This window comes from Pelodiscus sinensis, chromosome 10, assembly GCF_049634645.1.
Source record: "Pelodiscus sinensis isolate JC-2024 chromosome 10, ASM4963464v1, whole genome shotgun sequence".
NCBI lineage: Eukaryota > Metazoa > Chordata > Testudines > Trionychidae > Pelodiscus > Pelodiscus sinensis.
This window is the reverse complement of record NC_134720.1, coordinates 23,177,675-23,195,736: the sequence shown is the minus strand read 5'-3', so window position 1 is coordinate 23,195,736 and position 18,062 is coordinate 23,177,675. Positions and strand designations below refer to the sequence as shown.

Sequence of the window (18,062 nt, the reverse complement as noted above, 5' to 3'; positions counted from 1 at the left end):
AAATGGAACACCTGGAAGAAGCTCTAAGGAATGTGCTCTGTAAGGAAGAAGGTCATTCGGTTCTTTACTACATTCATATTTATAGACACAACAGTCCTACAATCACTTTGAAAGAAAACAAATACAAAATTGCCATGTTTTGGACATTATGTAAAAGGTTCTTATCAACAGAGTTTGGTGGGGCCCACCTCTGCATGGAACGTAAAACCCACAGGTGTGGGGCCTACATGTTATTCACTGTTTGCAAATGGTAAGGGGGAGGACTGTCAATAATGCTTAATAGTTACAAAGCATATTTCAGTCCTCAAACTAACATCTGCTTTTATACAGAGTACCCTTTAAAAAAGTAATCTGAACTACAGTAGCTGAAGCAAAATGCAGGACAATGTAGCACTTTAAAGACTAACAAGATGGTTTATTAGATGATGAGCTTTCGTGGGCCAGACCCACTTCCTCAGATAAAATAGTGGAAGAAAATAGTCACAACCATATATTTGATCTGAGGAAGTGGGTCTGGCCCACGAAAGCTCATCATCTAATAAACCATCTTGTTAGTCTTTAAAGTGCTACATTGTCCTGCATTTTGTTTCAGCTACCCCAGACTAACACGGCTACATTTCTATCACTGAACTACAGTAGGAATCTTGGAGTCAGATATTGTGAACAGAAGCACAACCAACTGGCAGTAGCTGTAGATTTGGCCCATCATTCTTCTAGTCATAAAACTATTCACCATTATTTCCCAAGTTCATAAAAAAAATCCATGCAAATATTATAGAAATGTATTTCCCTTCTTCCAGAAAACAAATCTCTAAGGGTACATCTAACACTGCAGGATAAAGTCAAGTTTAAGATAAGCAACATCATCTACATTAATTGCATAGCCGAAGTCAAAGTACCTTAACTCAGCTTTGGGTACTATCTACACAGCAGGAAGTCAAAGGAAGAACATTCTTCCTTCAACTTCCCTTACTCCTCGTGAAACGAAGGTTGCAGACATTGGAGTAAGAAGCCTGTTATTTCAAAATTATTCTGAAATAATGGGCTTGCTGTGTAGACATACACTCTGTTATTTTGAAATAACGAGTTATTTCGAAATAAGCATGCACTGTAGACATAGCCTAAGTGATCCATAATTTCTTCTCATACTTCACTGTGATTATGCAATCAATCAAGATCAGATTAAGATTTATATTATAATAGTGGCATAACACAATCATTCTGACTACAAGATGTAGAAAAACCTTCACAAACATACAGAGAATAAATAATGCAATTTAGATTATTCTGATTTAACAGCACAGGTTTTGTCTTTTCTTTTTGTTTTAAGACTAAGTGAGCAAGCATGACAGGTACATCATACAGAGCATTCACAATTAATAGCCTGTGCTTGACACAGAGTAAAAATAAATGAGGAACACATTTGAATAACAATGAAAAATCCCTATAGTGTAGGTTTTTTCCCTAGCAATTGGCTCTCAACAAAATAGATTGTTTGTATTTAATGGAACTACCCTTTCCAGAAGCTTGCTTTAAAATAAATAATAAAAAAGCAACTTTGTAGTTACAATCCAGACTATAAAGCAGATATAATGGGGAAAAATGACAAATGTGAAGACAGAGTAGGGAAAAATTCCTTCCGATGGCATCAGGCAGAATTTTTAAAGGAAACCTATTAACATTAATTTGGAGTTTTTTGTTCACACAGGAATACTGCTGACATTTGTGTTACAAAATGCTGCAGTATTCACAGTAGTGGAGTTCTGTCTAGGAGCAGTTCTGCCTCTGCTATGAATGAAGAAAATAGTCCTGTAGTATGTATGGGAAGACTAAATGGCAAAGAAGGACCATTTCACACATTAATTGTACATTATTAATTATGCAGGGTGCAACTGATCAAAGAAATACACTGCGGAACACATCAAGCATTCAGTCTCGTGTAAGGGGAGGCATGTAGCTGTGCCACTCCATGAAAAGCAATTGGGATGAGGGATGAGGAAAGGGAAAAGAGTGTTAGGTGCCTACCTTTGTTTTGCCTTCTATGCCTGACGGCAAAATTTGGAAGAGTTCTGTGCCATTGCTCACAGGGTCAGGACTGAGGTCTTACTCCCTTATAAAAAGACAGAAAGGATCAATGTAGATGGGCATTCTGCATGAGTATGGTTTCAGTTTGAAACAATAATCCTATTTAAATATAGCAAATACAGTGAGTGAGTGAAATGGTAGTCACAATTTTGAATGAGGTCAAGTAAATAGGCCAGGGAAATATGTGAACCCAAGTGACTGCATACAAAGTATACATTTAATTTGATGGTTAAACAGGAAACATAATGCAGTGTTCTTGTAATGCTGCAAGGATTTTTTTTACCAGGTTGAATCCTGAGTCGGATGTATCGTCATCATTAACTCTAACATTAATTGTCATCTCAGTATATCATCATGGATACAGCCCTTTTAGTGCAACATAAAAGAAAAATGATCTATCAGCTTTAAAGGTTTGCGAATCAGGATTTTCATATAGAGATAAGTAGGGCAACCCTAAGGAGTTGCAGCTCGCTCATGAGTAAAATGTAATGGAATCATAAAGACATCTGTGTTGCATCAATAAGTACCCAAGAAAGGAAAATGTAGTCAGCAGCCATGTAATGGTCAGGCTTATTCTTAGCACGTGAAACTAGATTCAGAACCTGGGTTGCTCTGGCAAGAAAAGATTGGGGATTCCTGGGGAATTTAAGTTCAATTCAGTGTTAGGTCATGTATATGCAGTAACTAGGGTGCCTAGCCAATCCTCCCAGCCTCTCACGACTACCAGCTGTGAGAGGCCCCAGAATAGATCTTCCAGACACCCTTCTCCTGTACAGTTTTAGGGTGTCTGGCTCTTTCAGCTCTTTCTCCCCACACACACATTTTTCACCAGCACTGGCAACAGCCACCCAATGGCTCTGGAATACTTGTTACTCTAAACAGGAGTGGGGAAGCTTGTGTGTGTCTGGGGCTGCAGACCCATAAGAAAAACCAGTTGGGGGCTGCACACAGGTGAGAAGCAAAAAATCAACCCTCCTGCAAAAAAGATGTGGCCGCTGACTGACAAAGACACTTCCCCACATTCCTCTTGCTCACCAGAGCCTAGGGAGGCCCAGGCGAGTAGATTTTGTGTGCACCTGCGGTGGGCTGGGGTCGGGGGCTGGAGCGCCAGCATGGGCTCCTCAATGCTGGGGAGGAGCCTTGGGGGCTGGATCCAGGCAAGCTGAGAGGGCTACATGCAGCCCATGGGCCTGAGGTTCCCCACCCCTGCTCTGAACAGACAGATTGGACAGCAAGCAGTATTTAAGATGGCTTAAGTTAACCTGGAGAAAAGGCAGAGCAGTACAAGCACTGGCAACTCCGACACTGCCAGGTATTTTGGATTTAGCTAGTGCAGCCCCAAAGTGGTCTGGGAAATGGGAAGGACTGGGCCTGGCAGTGAGTTTATTCATCAACTCTTAGGGGCAGCCTATGGAGCCACAACCAGAGTTCAGTAGTTCAGCTCTCCTCTACAGGGGGCAAATTCCTCTTTCAATGCAGTACTTCCTAGTGGAGCTGGATGGGGATTTTCTAACAACATGGTTTTGTCTCAGAAAATGCCAGTTTGTTGACATGCAAAACCTTCCCTAAGAACATTCATTCCAATACTGATCAAATTTTCACTGGGGAATGATTCACAGCTCGAGAATGGCTTAAAACCACCACACACACACACCATGGAAAAAACTCCCTCCGGAACAGACCTTGGTTTTGGTTGTTAGTTCACTCAACTGGGATGTGGCAGAATGACAGCAGGGATTCAGACTTGGGTTCCCAGGTGAGGGACCCAACTAGTCATTCCCCCTTCCTCCTCCCCCCCCCAAAAAAGAATAGATATTTATACAAAGTGGAACAGCTCCAAAAGGCATATTCTCTGAGAACTACCCTAGAATAGCCAGTAGTGGTGGTCATCCAGGCTTGATGCTGAACGAGATCATTTTTTAAGTCTCATAGAATGGAAGAGCCCCTGTCTGCCCAGCTCCTGTTATACCTGAGAGGGAACTGGGGGTGGGGGGAGGTGAGATTCACCCATTATCTACTTTGCAAACAAACAATAGACTTATAGACTTTAAGGTCAGAAGGGACCATTATGATCATCTAGTCTGACCCCCTATACAGTGCAGGCCACAGAATCTCACCCACCCCTCCTAGAATAATCCTCTCACCTATATCTCAGATATTGAAATCTTCAAACAGCTGTGATCTGTGCCCCATGCTACAGAGGAAGGCGAAAAACCTCCAGGGCCTCTGCCAATCTACCCTGGAGGAAAATTCCTTCCCGACCCAAATATGGTGATCAGCTGAACCCTGAGCATATGGGCAAGACTCACCAGCCAGACACCCAGGAAAAGTTCTCTATAGTAACTCTATCATCCCTCCATTGGCCTATTCACCACTGATAATGAAAGGTCAATTACTTACCAAGATCATGTTATCTCATCAAACCATGATGGGTTGTGGTGATGGGATAGGAAATACTATTAGGTGCTTGAAAATACTTCTATTCCACAGATGTCCTTTTTTCAGACCCACTGACAGTGTTCATATGCCTAAACTTAGCACAAGAGCATTATTTACATCACTAACTTGCTGAAGTAATGCCAGACCCTGCTTGACTTGACAAGACATGGCATACTGGTAAGAAATGGCTGCCAGTCCCGGCCTGTAAACAGCTGACATTAAAGTGCTGCTGTACCCTAAAAGCTGGGCTGCTGATGAGGGGAAGAGGTCAAAAAAGGCAGGTGCCCCAGGGCCCAATGATTTAAAGGACCTGACAGTCTCTCAGGCTACATCTAGACAACATCCCTCTGTTGGCAGAGGGATGAAAATGAAGCACTTCGAAAGTGCAAATGAAACCCGTGCTTCATTTGCATAATCACGTAATGGCACTCTTTTGAAAAAGCGCTATTTCAAAATTGAAACCGCAGTCTAGACGCAGCTCTCTCAAAAACGGGGCGCTTTTTTGAAAGATCATGTAAACCTCATTTTTTGAGGCTTACAGGATCTTTTGAAAAAGCATGCCATTTTCAAAAGAACCGTGTCTAGACTGCAGTTTCAATGTAGTCTAGATGTAGCCTCAGTAACCATTGCTAATGCCTCAGGAACATCCAGAGCCCCAAGCCCTTTAAATCATTGCCAGAGCCTCAGGTGGCATGCATCCTGCAGCACTGAAGTGCTGGCTACAGCAGGCTGGCCTCTCAGGGAAGACTTTTTAATTACTTTCACTCTTGGCTAAGTTATTGTGGTTTTGTCTACACAGCAAAGAAAAACCCATGGGTGGCCCAAGGCAGCTGACTCAGTCTTGCAGGGGTTGGGTTGCAGGGCTGTTTCATTGCAGTGTAGGCTTCTGGCCTTGGGCTGGATCCTGAGCCCTGGGATCTGCCCACCTCCCAGTGCCATAGTCCCCAGACTCAGGCCTGATCAATGAAACAACCCCAAAGTCTGAGCCCTGCAAACCTATGTCAACTGACATGGGCCAGCCATGGGTTGTAATTTGTTGGGCAGATATACCCTGTGGTCTGTGATCACACGAGCTCTCATGAAGTTGGATCTCATTGCTAACATGACGAAGCAAGTGATGCATGTTCCTCATTAGATGGATGCTATCCTAGTGGAGGTGCTGTATTTTAGATTAGATACACAAGAGGTTCCGGGCCATTGGTAGTCAACAGGAAGCCCAGAATCATTTTGCAAAACTATGCATGCCAAAGCCCTGGCACTGTAATCAACACTGTTAATTACAGTCTAGCTGCCATTCCAGTAACTGCACCTGCGTATGATATTTTGTTTTCTTTCCTACCATAGTTTATCGTTATTATAATAGCTGCCATATGGCAGCTGAGAAGTAGCTGTATTTTATGAATGAATACTGCACACATATCAATTGTGCAAGAGGCTTTAGGCTAGATCCATAAAAAAGATTTAGGCTCAGCATGGCAACACCTAACTTCAGGGATCCTGCCACCTGGTAGAATCCACAGCCTCAACTTAAGTGTCTATGCTCCCTATACAAAGCAGGAGGAGAAAGTTAGAGTGCTAAGAACAGGATCCACAGTGCCAGAAAAATTGAGCAGTAAGGTGCTGAAGCTATCTGGGGACGGGGGAGTACTGAAGGAATAGGCGTGGCTTATGCCCCACACATGGACTTTGGTGCCTAAACCTAGAGGGAGGCACTTCTCTTTTAGTATTCACAGTTATGAACTCTCTACTGGAATTAGGTGCCTAAGCCAGGATAGATATCACTTTAGAAACAATACAGTTGGCTTTGCCACTGGTGCCATTACGCAGCCCAGCACTTACACAGGATGTAGGAAACCCGGACTCAAATGCCCAGTCTGGAACTTGAACACAGGCTTCTATCCTTAGTTAGTATCCCTCACTGACTCTCTCCTGAGTCTCTGAAATTGGCTCTAAGAATTAGGGCTTCTGAGCCAGAAAATAAAAACAAAAAAGCAGGCACCCATGTGTGAATGTGAGATAAGGAATTGCTTTCCATTCTTCACTGGACACAGCTCAATTTACGTGTATGCCAAATGCCTGGAATGATTAAGGCAGACCACACTATTGGGTATGTGAAAGTATAAAATATTGACAAATGAACAGAGATATGACTTCTGTTTTCCTAGTTTTAGATGAAGACTGAATTGGATGCCCAATTTGCCCTCAAGGGAAGCGAAGAGTAGCTGCTTAATTAGAATATGTATTATGGAAGCACCTAGAGCCCTCAAACAAGAGGTGAACCCAGTTACAGAGGTACTGTACAAGCAGATAGTAAAGACAGTCCCTCACCGCTGAGCGTTTATAATCCAAATGGACAAAACAGAAAAAGTGTGGCAGACATGAATTACTGTCCCAGTTTTACAGACAGGAAACTGAGGTACATAGAGACAATAGAGCAATACTGCAGTCCTGGCATGTGGTTACAGCTCATGTAGATTTAGGTACTAGAGCAGTGAAGCTGTTGAACCATGGGCTTCAGAGCAGGCTGGCTGATTACCAAGGATTCCAAGCAGATATGCACTACTTCTGGTCAATGCTAACTAGTTTAAATCTAGTTCAGATATGTTTACCCAAGCTGTAGTTATATCTTCTGTTTATGTATAGACACAGCCAAAGATCAAGGTCCACACTAATCTCCTAAACAGAAGTTAATCCTTTTTCTCTAGAGCTCCAGGAAGGTCTCCAGATACAGAAGTAGCAACCCATGTGAGTGGATCTTTCACAAAAAGAAGCAGCACCTTTAGAATTAAAGGGACTAGGATATTGTCATTGGGAACCTTTTGTTTGCTTTGTTTAGACATGTACTGAAACAAAAAACAGCATCCCTTTTTCAAGGAAAAATATAATAATGTGAGCTCACAGCTAAAATTTAACCATCTTTTCAAACAAGATGTGTGAAGATTTTTCTTTTAAAAGACACCAAGAATAGACAGGCTAAATTCTGGAGAAGACACAATACTGTCTTTGGAAAAATAAAAAACATGAAAGACTTTTGTATTTTCCTTCCTGAGACATGGGGGCAAAGCATGGTAAGAACATTATGTACATTTTTTAAAAGACTTTTAAAACTGAATTTTGAAAGATAATCTCTGCCAGCACAAAGAACCATCTGAACAATTACCATATAAAGGGTTCGGAGAAACCAACTGCTAGGAACTAAATCCAGATTTCTTTTGTCCAGCATAATGCAATCATTCTCTGAGAAAAATGCTACATGTATCAAAATAAAACTATGAATGTTAATGAAACAAAACAAAATAAAATAAAATAAGACACCAAGAAAACACCACCCTTGCGGTTTCAAATTGTTCATTTGTTTTGTTGAGGAGTGAAGAAATAGCAGCATAGGGGTACATTATAATCATAATATTATTTTCTATTACTACGTAGAGCTTAGAGAATTGAGCAATAGTTGATCATTTAAAACATTTCAAAGTATTAACAAATAATAGAATACAGTATTCTATTTACCAGAGTAGAGCTTTACTTTTATTTCATGACACTTTACAAGGCATCTATTCTCAGGTCCCTAAAATCTGATCCAGAGAGGGAGACCCTTGTATAAGCTGCTTAGAGTCATAGATTCTTAGATGCCAAGGCCAGAAAGGACTATCGTTATCATCTAGCCCAGTGTTTCCCAATTGGTGCTCCGGGGAACCCTGGGGTTCCGCGAAGCAAAACTAGGGGTTCCACAAGGAGCTGGCACTCCCCCGCCCCCTCTAAAAGAAAGAGAGAGCTGGCTAGCCAGGAGAGACATGGGCAGCGAGTTGTATGGGCTTGTGGTGCCCATGCTCCACCAATATTTGGAGCTGCAGAAGGCCCCAGCCTCCCCCGCGCTTCCTCCCACCCTGACCCCAGAGCGTCTCTCCCCCAACCTCATCCCTGTCTCATCCCTGCTGTGCGCAACCTTCACTGAGCTCCCCCTTACTGACTGCTGCTGCCCTGTGCGGCGTGCTCAAACCGGAAGGCAGGGAGACACCCAGGTGTGACGTAATGTCATGACCCGGGATTTTAAAACTGCTGGGTGCTGTATCGCTCCGTGTGGCTGAGTTGCAGGTTCAGAGTCTGGGGACGGAGCGCAGACTCCAGCCCTGCAAAGTGGAAGGTAGAGGAAGGGGAAGGGCTGGGAGAGGAAGGGGCTTGTGCAGAGGGGGAGGAGAGGGGAAGGCAACAAAAGGGTAGAGGAGAGTCAAATGCCAGGGGGCCAAGTACAGACAATGAGGAAAAAGGCAGGAGGGGAGGTGTCAGTGGGAGGGGGGACAGAGTGATGCTGGGAGAGGAGAGAGTAAGGACATTGGGGGCTAGAGGGGGGAGGGAGAGGTGCTGGGAGAAGGCTTGAAAGAAGGGGTGGGCATGAGGAAGGTGGGGATGGAGCAAGTCATGTATGAGGGGAACGGGGGCAGAGGATAGTGAGAGGATGGGCATCAGGGAAAAAGAGGGCAAAATGGTGCAGGGGCAGTGAGGGAAGGGGGAGGCACCAGGAGGGTGCAGGAGTAAGAGAAGGTGAAGGTGCCAGGGGATTCTGGGGGTGAAACAGAAGGGCAGATAGTTGCAGGGGAGGGACCAGCCTCAGAGGAGAGAGGCAGGGCAGGTTTGTAGAGGGAGGTGTTAGAAGAGGGGATGAGGAGGGGTAGCTCACATGAGCAGAGTGGGGCTACTGGAAGAGTGGGCACAGGGGGGAGTGAAGGGCTGGTGGGGGGGCAGGTCTCAGGAAGGCTGAGGGCAGTGAGAAGGGCAGGAGTCAGGACAGCAGAGGAGAGTGAGGAGTTGGGAGGAAGCAGGCACCAGGGGAGGAGACATGTCAGCAGAGAGAAAAAGTAAAGGTTTATGAGATATGTATTAATAAACTTGAGTGCCACAGTGGCACATCCAAACAAGCCACATGAACTCAGTACTGGTGCACAACACAAAATTCATTTTGCTCATGCGAGGAAAGTCTTACATCCACAAGCCCTTGGCTTGCTCGGCCCCCCAACCATCCACCTGAGCCCAACACTCCTGAGCCTGGAGCCCCCTCCATGAGCCAACATCACCTTCTCCTGCATCCAAATTCCCTCCCAGAACTTGTACTTCTCATCCCTTCCCACACCCAAATCCCTCATTCCCACCCCACACCTCCTGTCTTAACCTAGTGAGAGCGTATAAGGCTGGGGATAGCAAGTGATGGAGAGGAGGGGAACAGAGTGGATGAGGCCTCAAGGAAGGGGAGTGGGGAGGGGGGTGTTGGGGAAGGAATGTGATTTTCATGCATTGGTGTGAATTTTCATGAATTGGTGGGTCCCTCTCCCCCCTGCCTTTTTTTTTTTTTTTTTTTGCTTGAAAAACCTAGGGGTTCCTTGAAATTCTGAAAAGCTGAAGAGTGTTCCTCAGCCAAATAAAATTGGGAAACACTGATCTAGCCAAACCTCTCTATAATACAGGCCAAAAAACATTCTGATTATGCAGATATTTCAGAAAAAAATCTAATCTCCATTTAAAAGAGTCAGGGATGGAAGCTTCACACCGAAGTATCACATCTAGAGGTTGCAGTGAAAAATTGGTATACAGTAATACCTCATTTAACACTATAGATATGATTCAGAAAATGATCGTGTTAAGTAAAAACGAAAATAATGGAAAAGGTGGGGGTTGCGTTTCAAGCAGTGGTGTCTGTTGGGACAGGGACATAAGGTTGGGGGAGAAAGGGGACTGGGTTACAGCAGGGAGTGGAAGTTTTTGGCTTTGGGAAAGGGAAGGGGAGGAGAAGGGACGGGGATTGGGTTGGGAGTATGCCCCTGTGACGAGCCTGCTGGGACTCGCACTGTGTCCAGTGGGGGGGAGGGGGAGGGGTCGCTGGGGAACAGCGTGGCAAGCGGAGAAACCTTCGCTGCTTTGTAGCCGTTGGCGATGGGCCGGCTAGGAAAACCATGTTATTCCAGGGACAGTCATGTAATTCAAAAAACATTCCCTAAAAAAAACCCCGTACTATCGCAAAACTTGTTATGCAGGCACGTGTTAAATGAGGAATTACTGTACTTGTTGTCTCAATAGGTCTGTAAATAGCACAATGTGCAGTTCATTGTTGTTAAAAAGATTTGGGCAGATTGTCATTTTAAATCTCAGCCCAGATAAGGGGGATAAGAGCCATTGTTACAGGCAAAATATCCCAGGGTACCCGTGGAATGCCAGTGTTACCACATACCAGTGTTAACTGCTACTGTCAGTCCTTTACCAAGATGTCATATGCACTCATTTGCATTTCCCACACACCGTATAGAAGATATGGTGGTTTGTGCTCTCCTTTCTGCCCCACATAAGCTTACTAGAATTTGTTCCACCTCTTGAATCCTGGTGCAATTCTAGATTGTATCTTTTGAACTCTAGGACTGTGTCTACATTGGCAAGATTTTGCGCAAAAGTGGCCGCTTTTGTGCAAAAACTTGCCGCCTGTCTACACTGGCCACGAGTTCTTGAGCAAGAACACTGACTTTCTAATGTAAGAAATCAGTGCTTCTTGTGCAAGAACTATGATGCTCCCACTCAAGAATAAGCCCTCTTGTACAAGTGTTCTTGCGCAAGAGGCCAGTGTAGACAGGAAACATGAATTTCTTGCTCAAGAAAGCCCGATGGCTAAAATGGACATCGGAGCTTTCTTGCGCAAGAGACCATCTACACTGGCACGGATGCTTTTGTGCAAAAGCACATCTCTTGCGCAAAAGCACATGCCAGTGTAGAAGCTCTCTTGTGCAAATACTTTAATGCAAAAACTCTTGTGTTAAAAGTATTTGCGCAAAATCTTGCCAATGTAGACATAATCTTAGGCTATGTCTACACTGCCCAGTTATTTCGGAATGAGCTATTTTGGAAGAATTAATCCAAAAGAGTTTATTTTGAAATAGAATGTCTACACTGCAGGGAAGCCTCAAAATTAGTCTGAGGCAGTAATGTAGATGTGCTATCTCAATTTAGAGCCCCAGGAGGAATAACTTAGAATGGCCCTGGTGAGGGGATATTTCAAAACAGCCAAAGTAGAGCATCTACACATGCCTTATTTTGGAATAGGCGTTATTCTTTATAGAATGAGGTTTACATAAATCAGAATAAGCAGTCCATTATGTCAAAATTATTTTGAAATAACAGAACTGCTGTGTAGACACTCGCATAGTTATTTCAGAACAACAGCCATTATTCCGAAATAACTTTGCTGTGTAGACACAACATAAGAGACCTACATATGGACATTTATCCAATTTGGCTCCTTTAGTCATGATAACAGGTCTCACTTATCTTCCCACATAGCAGGTCTTCAGTTTGTTTTGAGGAAGGCAATGAAGTCCATCAGACAACATCTTATTTGTGTCTGGAAGGAACTTTCCATTGGGTTAATCTCATTGGGTTATTTTCACAGGAAGCCTGGAAACGCAGCTGTGACAACGACACCACCTTAGGGCATGGTAAGCAGGGCAGCTTTGTGTGTGCTCTGGAATATGAATGACCTGGATAAGTGGGAAAAGGTGGTTTGCTGGAACTAATAGGTTTCTGCACCCCTATTCTTGAATGGGCAAAAGGTGACTAGAGAGGTAGAGTTCCACTCCATTCTCACCAATCCCAGTCTTTGCCCACACACAGGCTCTGTGTGCATTCTCAGCAATGGACAGCTAACAAGATCCCACAGAATGGGCATTCCTCTGTCAGTCCATCATTCCCCACTAAGATGGAAAGAATCAGTTTATGAACCTTTTTACATTTACACGTATACATTTTCAAGCCATGAACCTCCTCTGAAAAACGCCAGTGAAAAAGATTATCATTGATAGTGCACTCTGTGTAACAACAGGCCTGAGAGAGTCTCTCCCCCAGTTTCTTATACTATTTCCACTGCTTCTAGAGTGTGGTCATTGCTAGATTTACTAGGGCCAAACTGCACTTCTCTCCCCCAGTTGAGGCCTGGTTCTGAAGCCTCACCAAATAAGTGTAATTCTACCCAAAGGAAATGAGATTAGAGATGACTGAAAAATATTTATAGCATAAGTTTACTTGATACATTTTTGCAATCATTTTAAATAAATTATTCACTATGAATTTCTTTAAATTATTCACCCAGCTAGGCTGGGAGCTCAAGGAATGTATTCACCAAACACTGAATGCACCTCATTTCAAATAAGTCATTTCTGATGGAGGCTCGGACTATTCCTCCAATTGTCAAAGGTACCCCTCTTGAAACAGTGTCATGGACACAAGATCACACTTATAGATGGGAAAAAAGGCTTTTTATGCTTCAGTGGTTTGGGTGCTACTCTGGTCCACCACAGAATTTTTGTATGACCGCTGGCAGGTCACTTAGGCCATGTCTCCACCACGGGTAGGTGCAAGCTGAAGGACCTCATTAAGCACGACCATTTCCAAGCAGTCTCAGAAGCAAAGCTTCCATCAGAGTCAGCTGAAAGCAGCACTCATCAATACCTGTGAGGAAACCATAGGCTACCACACCAGATAGCATTAAGACTTGTTTGATGAGAATTATGTTGAAATCGAGCAACTCAAATGAGAAAGACAATGACATTTTGTGCTAGGCAGAATGATATAAATTGCAATACAGCAAGAAAAGCCCATGCTAAGTCAAAGGCTGAAATCCATCATAAAATCAGAGAACTCAAGAACAAATGGACTGACAAAGTGCAAGAACTCCAATATTTCATAGACACCCATAATACATGTGGTTTCTTTAGTGACATTAAGGCTGTTTATGGGCCAGCTTGTCATGGCATGAACCCCCACTTTGCTCTAAGAATGGAACCACACTTCTCAAGGACAACAAAGCCATTAATTTTTGCTAGAAAGAACATTTTGAAGATCTTTTTAATTGTAACTCCATGATTGCAGATAAAGTTCTCATCAACAGCCTTCTAGGGATAAGCTCAGAGACCCTCCCAATTTGCATGAGGTATACATTGCCATCAAGCAGATAAAGAACAACAAGGCAATCGGTCCAAATGGGATCCCTGTTAAAATCTTTAAAGATGGTGGACCCCAGAGTTAATTCAGCAGCTTAGTCTGCTGATCCTTAAAATCTGGAAGAGATACCCAGTAAAATGAGGGATGCTTTGATTGTAACTCTCTTTAAGAAAGGGGATAAAGTGGACTGTGGAAACTATCATGGTATCTCTCATCTTGCCGTTGCAGGCAAAGTTCTGGCATGGGTCCTTGCAATACATCTTCTACCCTGTCAGAATAAATATTACCAGAGTCACAGAGTGGCTTCTGACCATATCGCAGAACTGCAGATATGATCTTCATTGCATGGAAGCTGCAAGAAAAGTATTGGGAGCAAAACCAACCACTATATATGGCTTTTATTATTCTAACTAAAGCCTTTGACTCAGTGAATCACCGTGCCCTTTGGACTGTACTTTCGAAGATTGGATGGCCTGATAAATACATCAATGTCCTAAAGTTGCTTCATGACAACACAAAAGCGACTATTCTGAGCAGCGCTGGTTGCCAGAGTGAACCTTTCAAAGTACAAACAGGAGTCAAACAGGGCTGTATCATCACCGCAACCATTTTTGCATTCTATACTGCTGTCATTTTCTATCTAATTGCTGGGAAGCTCTTAGCTGGCTTTGAAATCGTCTACGGAATGAAAGAAAAGCTGTCTAGGCTTAGCAGGCTGAAAGCTAAGAGTAAGATTTCCACCACATCTATCATGGAACTTCAGTATGCTGATGATAATGCAGTTTTTGCCTACTCTGAGAAAGATCTTCAAACTATCCTGAATGCGTTTGCTGATGTTTATGCAAGTCTTGGTCTCACTCTCAACATCAAGAAGACCAAAGTGCTCCATCAGCCCTCTCCAATGAAGTACCATGCACCCCATTATTAAAATCAATGGAGGGGCAATCAAGAATGTTGATCGTTTTCCCTACCATGGAAGTTATCTTTCATCCAAGGCAGATATTGATGTAGAAATCCAACATCATCTGAGCTGTGCCAGGGCAGCCTTTGCTCATTTGTGGCACAGGGTTTTTGAAGATCATGACATTCAAACAGACACCAAACTTCTTGTCTATTAAGCAATCATTCTCCCAACACTTGGGTCTGAAACCCTGGACAACCTACAGACATCACAGTCCTTGAGAGGTATCACTAATGCTGCCTCTATAAGACCTTGACGATCAAATGAGAAGAAGGTGCACTAACATCAGTGTTCAGAAAGAGGCAAAGGCCACCAGTATCGAGATAATGATCATCCATTAGCAACTTCGCTGGACTGGTCATGTTATTCAGATGCCAGACCATAGCCTCCCAAAACAGGTCCTGTTTTCTCAGCTGAAAGGAGGATATCGTAATGTGGGAGGACAATGGAAGCACTATAAGGACTTGCTAAAGGATAAGTTAAAATAGGCAACATTGATGTTGACACTTGGGAAATACTCACCCAGGACCCATCAAAATGGGGACAAGTCCTATGCATAAAAATGTACCTCTTCTCCTCCTCAGCTTGTTGGCAGACAAGTTTAAAATGCAGGGAGCCATATCATCATATAAATCCATCAACTGCATAAATAATATGGCTCCCTGCAATTTGAACTTGTCTGCCAACAAGCTGAGGAGGAGAAGAGGTACAAGAGGAAGGGGATATTGGCTTCTAATCATGGTCAACAGCTGCCTGCTGTACCTGGAAACATCTTTCTTCACTGTACCAGAACTTGTGGTTGAAGGAACAGCCTTATTAGCCACCTGAGGGTCCACAATTCTTATGGAAGATGATCATACTCAGCAATGAGTGATTGCCATCATCACACTACAGACTACCGTAGTCGATCTTCTGGGGTTCGAATTAGCAGGTGTAGTGAAGACACTATAATTCAAACTGACTGGGCACTCCTGTTGATGTCAGTAGCTCTGTTCCTGTGAGGAGTAAGGGAAGTCGAAGGGAGAGTGTGCTCCTGTCAACCTCCCAAAGTGTGAACAGTGCCAAAATTTGATTTAAGATACCTCAACACAAGCTACTCAATTAACATAGCTGGAGTTGCATATCTTAATTCAAACTTATCCCCTAGTGTCTGTGCGTTCGTCCCCTAGCTATAAAATGTGGGGATAGCTCTGTCCTATCTCAGAGTGCAGTGAGGATAAATGCATTAAACTTACATTGTTCTTAGAACTAGAGCAATGGAAGCCATATACGGACCATAGATAGATATTTACTGAGGAGAATAAAGCAATTTCAAGCATGATGGAAAGTTGAAACTAAAACCACAAGGACAATTTAACAGGTGAAACAGCTTTCTTCTATTCCAGCCTTAAAGAAAATTAAGGTCTTAGTGATTGGTTTTTGTAGGTTTTTGTTTTGCTCTTGTATTCACATTATCTGTTATCATTCAAAGCATGATTCCAGATTTATATTACTGAAGATGAGAGTAATATTTGGTCCAGTATTGTTAAAACAAAACTAAAAATGGTAATAAAAAGCAAAATGATCACTGGATACAAGGACAGACACAAATCCCAGCTTAGGTGAGTTTCCTACTTAACACATATCATATGCTGAGCTTTTTTGTTATTCTATATTGTCAAATAAAATAATTGTTATTCTATATTTTAATTGTCAGTGCTGCAGCTTTCCTGGCAGCATTCTAGATACAAACTCCTGCTCTGAGATTGGTTGGTTATAGTTTCATATAAATCCATCAACTGCATAGATAAGTGTTTCCCAATTTTTTTTGGCCATGGAACCCTTTTAGAATTTCGACCAACCCCAGCCAGGAAAATTGGTTGAGAAAAAGAAAGGAGAACTTGTCTCCCCAACCGGGGTGGGGGGACGAGGAGGGGTGGACAGGGATTGTCGGGAGAGGCATAGCTAATAATTATGGCCTGACTACATAAGCATTCTTATTTAACCCACTTTGCAAATGGCAATTAGGGGAAGAAAAGTACAGTTTTTAAAAATGTACAGTACAAAACTTTATGAGTATCTTTGACCTTCCTCCCTGCACCCCGCCCCCCACCATTAGCTATCAGACATGAGCAGAGTTAGCCATTTACAGTCAGTATATATGCATGTTTCTATCTCTCCATTAGGAGAAAAAACATATTAAATGTTTGGTTTAAAGCAGGGGCAGGGAACCTTTTTTGGGTCAGGGGCCAATGACTCACAGGAAAAAAAAAATCAGTCAGGGGCTGCTCACAACTGAGAAGCAAAAAATCTCCAAACACTCAGGCTACGTCTACACTGGCCCCTTCTTCGGAAGAGGCATGCTAATTTCTAACTTTGGAACAGGGAAATCCGCGGGGGATTTAAATATCCCCCGCGGGATTTAAATAAACATGGCTGCCGCTTTTTTTCCGGCTTGGGGAAAAGCCGGAAAAGAGCGTCCAGACTGGCACGATCCTCTGGAATAAAGCCCTTTTCTGGAGGATCTCTTATTCCTACCTGAAGTAGGAAATCCCCCGCGGATTTCCCTATTCCAAAGTTAGAAATTAGCATGCCTCTTCCGAAGAAGGGGCCAGTGTAGACGTAGCCTCAATGTCGTGACCCCCGACTGAGAAGGAGAAAGACATGCCCCACATTTCCCTCCCACACCAGAGCGTAAGGGGGACCAGCAGGGGGGCTGGTGTGCCAGTGCAGGCTTGCAATGCTGGGGGCGGAGGGCTGGATCCAGGTAAGTCAGGGGCCGCATCCAGCCCCTGGCCCTGAGGTTCCCCACCCATGGTTTAAAAGGAAGGTACCCAACTGCCTATCTTATCAGACTTTTAGGTATTTTTACAAAGCAGTATGCATGTGGTATCATAATATATACAAATCCAAGCAACAGTTAGAAGATTGATGGAATGCAGAGAGATGATCAAACAATCATCCTTGAGGCTATGCAGGGCATTAATTCTTCAGAAATTGTTGTACATAGCACCATCTCTTAAAAAATACATAAGATTAAGATTTTTCCAAACCACAACCTTTCATTTGCATTAAACCACAGGAATATACATGTCTGTACACTAGATTAAATACAATATGCCCACAGTGCTTTTGTTAACTAAAAAAAATACTGCTAACTAGAGAATATATATCACATGTGAGAAAATCCAGGTCTTAAATTGCACCTTTACCAGCAGTCTCTAGTACACAGGGAAGGAGAGTGATCTACTTTCCTCTCTAAAATGGGTCACCTCCACTTTAGGTGTGAGGCACATTGATGGAGGAAAAACATTATGGGGACATTGTGTATGTCCTGTAGAAAAATAGAATAATTTAGTCCCTGGGTTGTAGATTCACTTAAAAAAGGAAAAAAATACTTGTAAGAACAGCAAAGTGAGGAAGGAATAAAAACAAACCTAAAATACTTCCTTGGTAAAAGAAGGAGTAACACTATAGCAAATGCATGTGTCAGGGATGGTTAAGTCATTAGAAAACAGGATTAAGATTGAAGAGATCTGCAAGGAGATTCTCTGCAGTACTTCTGGGGATGCAGCACAACTCACAGCCAAAGGTGAGAGAAAGCTAAAGTGGTTTAAGCCACCTT

The 18,062-nt window shown here is 43.1% G+C and overlaps 1 long non-coding RNA gene across 2 annotated transcripts in view; it reads right to left on the bottom strand.

Annotated features, from left to right (window-relative positions):
- LOC112547677 (uncharacterized) overlaps positions 1-18,062 on the bottom strand; it is a 337,654-nt gene that overhangs the window by 242,244 nt on the left and 77,348 nt on the right. For both annotated transcript variants that reach the window (XR_012906383.1, XR_003091472.2), the window contains exon 2: positions 2,026-2,110. This is a non-coding gene — a long non-coding RNA (uncharacterized LOC112547677). The remainder of the gene's footprint in view (positions 1-2,025; positions 2,111-18,062) is intronic.